The following is a 4311-nucleotide window of genomic DNA, read 5'->3' as shown; positions in this document are numbered from 1 at the left end:
CGACAGTTGACATTCGGCCGCCGAATAATTGTGTTTTACAAGCGAACCGAATAATAAATAATTCAATTTTGCGGTCCGCCGATTATATTACAGGCTTTATCCATTCCGTATGATGCAGGCGACAATAAAAATGCAAATGACGCCCAACGATGTTGTAATTTACGGTGTTGAGTTTTTGAAAGAAACGCCAAGTATGGCTATCGATCGTATATTATATATTCGGGTTTTACTACTTAAATCATTAGTCGACTACGCCTTTACAGATTTGACGTGTTTCTGTTAATATATGCCGCTTGTTAACGCTTCTGAATGTGCGCACAGATTAATACTATTGTTCTCTAAATATATAAAAAAATGTAAAAACCGCTGACCTCAGCTCACTTACGTCAGATCGTAGGAAATACATATTCTTACATAACAATTTTACAGTGCGATGATCTATGTACCGTCTCGTAAAGTATGATTCACATTGCGTACATATTTTTTTGGGATTACATCAGATCCGTTTGCATATCGCTTTAAATCTGTATTCCTTAAAATAAAATACGAAAATAAACATACTTATACCGATTCATTCATGGTGTCCACACGTATTATGTCTGCCATTCGCCATAAATTATAATTGAAATGTCATCGAGAACATTAAAGATTCGTCATGTCGTTTTAATATTGTTTCCTTCCTTATCTACGAAACCAGATGTTTCTATTTCCAATCACGGCATCAGACGGAGTTAAAAAAAATCAATTTACAGGTTATTTAGTGAATGTATTATGCAGATTTAATCGATTGTGTTCTTCGAAAATCGATAAATCTATAAAGGCGAGACAAATAAGTCATAACATTGGAAGTCCCGGTAAGGACAAGGCCAGACAATTCGTTTTTTTTAGTTTAGGTATCGATGCAAAAATCGAGTTGTTGCTAAATAAAAAAGTGAACGATCTTTCCGAACCAGTTTGCCGACGTGTCATTGTAAATACCTAAGTAAATTATTTTAAACACATTGTCACGTATGCTAATGAAATAAAACGTACCTAAATATTAAATTAGAATGTTGTTGTGTCCACATATCACTAAATATAATATTTCAGCTGTCCAATTTATTTAATTTTAATCACCGTACAAGATTAACGTATCACAGAAGTTTCCGAACGATATTACATCACTTAAATAAGATAAAAATGTGGGCCGTTAAAATTTTATTGCGGCTAAAATTTATATCGTGTTACATCGCTCTACAAATATCTTATAATACGTTAAAAATATAATAAAGAATCAAAACAACATGTATTAGTGCGATTGGCCGTATTTTAAACATCCTAAATTATAATTCTTAAACCACCTGTTTAATAACCGAGAACCTAATCAATTCACACATTGCCCCTCATCAAATGTTATAAATGTATTTGTTCGTTGCTTTTATTAGCTCGAAACATTAAGATGTGGATGTGTATTTTAAAAGCTCTCGTCGACACATCGCAAAGTAATTTGATAGTTGTGGACTAATGCGAATTAAATCGATTAAATTTTGCCCTGATGCATTTATTATCGAATATCGATACACCTACATAATGATTTTATATTCATTACTAATAAATTCTGTATTTATTGAGCTATTTCTATACAGTTTGTATTGGGCTTATCATCTACTGCGAGCTATAGATAAGCGAAACTAATAAATTAAGTGTGTTCAGAAAGCATAGTTTCGATTGAACACATAAATAACCGTTACAATAATAAGTTATTGTCAACCAGTTACTAAATCGAATTACGTGATAATATTCATTTCGCTTTGGATTATTTTCAGCTTTAAATCAAATGCTTGGAGTGAAGTGAGACCATGGTTTAACTTTCTATATTGTCATAAGATAGGTTGGAACGTGCCTACAAAGAGAACTTTTTTATCTTACATATGTCATTTCCATTACCTTTACCTACCTATAAAATATTTTTTTTAACTAATTATGATTTTAAGCAATACCAATTTGTTAAAATTGCCTATCTTCGATATTTTAAATATCTTTTCATTTTACATAATAACTAATAAGTATTGAAATAATATCGCCCAACTTTTAGTGGAAAACAAAGTGTCCATGAATTTAAAGTGAGTAGTTTGGTGTATCAAATTTCGTGACACCTTTTAAACACCTTGAAATTATCAAATGACCTAACAGAGACTACGCATTGACAGACAGCTCCAATGGTAATAAATATTATATTGGAATAATTAATTAATAATCTGTGAAATCTAAACGTTCAAAAATCGATAATTAATTTACGTAATATATTAAAATTACGCGTTCGTTATAATAAATTGTGCTAATTGGCAATTTTAAAATGACGGTTAGAGTTAATTGGAGGAAGGTATAATTTTAAATTTTTTTGGTGTAGTTTATAACTTAGATAATCACCAAGACACTTAAAAGCCGATTTTCACATAATTTTCGCTGGCACGTTAAACTAGCATGTAGCTCATGTTTTAATTATTCCTATACCTACTTACTCTATCTCTCTATTATTCTTTACAATCAGCTGATCATTATTTTACTTACCTAGGTACTAGATAGGTTCCTACTTCCTACCTGTATTGGTTGTTCCAGTATTTTCCTAAAGCTCTAGATTTCATGAAATACCTATTTGGGTAGTCATCTATGAAAATGAAAACTTAATTGAAAAGCATATTTTCCTTTCACACCACTACTATATTATCTACTATATTATTATAATATATTATGTCAAAGTTAAAACGAGGAAAAGCGTGATCACAGGCCACCCATCCATTCTAGTCGGTGCTCTTAACACTCTTTCTAACGGATGTATTAAAGTGTATCGGAAAATGATATTTACCGACACCACACAGGAAGTTTTTGTTTGACACCGACAAAGTTTCAAGCACTCAGCTTACAAAATGTCGGCGAACTTTCTTGGAACGCCGCGGAAAAACGATAGGGTGCCTTTATGGCGATTTGTGTAAAGTAAAAACTCATAATATTTTTGCTTTTAAACCTCCCGTACGCACTTCTGAAATGAACCATGATGCTATAGACATAAGGTGGTATTTGAAGTGACGGTAGTTGATTTAGTATGGTCCGAAGAATGGTCTTAATGTGGTGACGTAGCGGTGACACTTTTCAAATATTGTTGCGCTTTGAGATAAAGGTTCTGTCGGCGCTTTATATGGAGTTTGCGTGCGGGCTCTGTCAATCGAGATTCTTTGTTGCAAGATATAGATGTCTAGACTCTAGACTCTAGACCCGATACATGACCTCCTTTACGCCTGAATAGAAACCTTTAGCTAACTTTAATGAGCTGTTTGCTTGTTAGATTGTAGATTGTTTAAATAAATTGGATGCATTGAGCGTTAATGACAATCTCTTTTAGTGGGTTGGGTCATTACCCAACCCATTGGTAGCCTTTCAATTTTTATATGTAATACATTTATCAGGTGGTTAATAGATAATAGGTAGTACCTAAGTAGTATAAATATTAGTATTTTCATGAAAAAATTAAAATAGAATAACATTTTCATTTTTATCGAATATTCGATATTATACGTAACATTTAAAAACCAATACCATTTAATTAGGTATCTTATAAGTACTAATGTAGATTTATCAACACACATACCTAGGTATATAATAATATTACAATAGTGCACTTTATTAATGAAAGAATCAACACTTTATATACACAGATATTAAATGAATCTAAATAACGGGGCTTAATTTAATTGTCAATACCTAATCAAATTTGATTAATTTCAAAGACTGTTAGATTAGAATTAGCCTTTGACCGAAAAGCAAAGGTCAGTCTTGTGTCTCATAAGTGTTATAGTGGATTGAACTAATCTTTCACAGAGCAGGCTTTTACTTTCAATATCTTCATTTTAATAATCCTTCGCCTCAAATTATCCGTTGTCTGACGATTTTTTTTTCATAATTAGATGATGAGATTTTATTGGCGTGAATCGTGATTACCTATGAGTATATAAACAACAATTTACATAATTAAAATGTATATGAGTACATTTTTTCGAACATTCTTATGTTAAAATATGAAGGTGCTAAATTAAACATCCTGAATTATAAAACACTTGCACTCAAAGCCTGTACATGCATTACACATAGTTGTCGCAAAATATAATTCATGGGGCCTAAAATACGTCATTCGGCAGAAATAATAAGGCTGTGGGTACAATATAGGGCCATAACGGAGCCCTGACGTCGTCCAATACATGACGTCCGCTTATGCTTATTTATATGGCTTTTGCTGTGACGTCCAACATAGACAGAGAGTTGGAATAAGGTAAGAAA

The sequence above is a fragment of the Colias philodice genome, chromosome 17, assembly GCF_061535455.1.
Source record: "Colias philodice isolate Cphi_HAF_F1 chromosome 17, ilColPhil1 Martin Lab GWU primary, whole genome shotgun sequence".
Taxonomy (NCBI): Eukaryota; Metazoa; Arthropoda; class Insecta; order Lepidoptera; family Pieridae; genus Colias; species Colias philodice.
The sequence above is the reverse complement of the archived record's forward strand: the minus strand, read 5'-3'. Positions refer to the sequence as shown.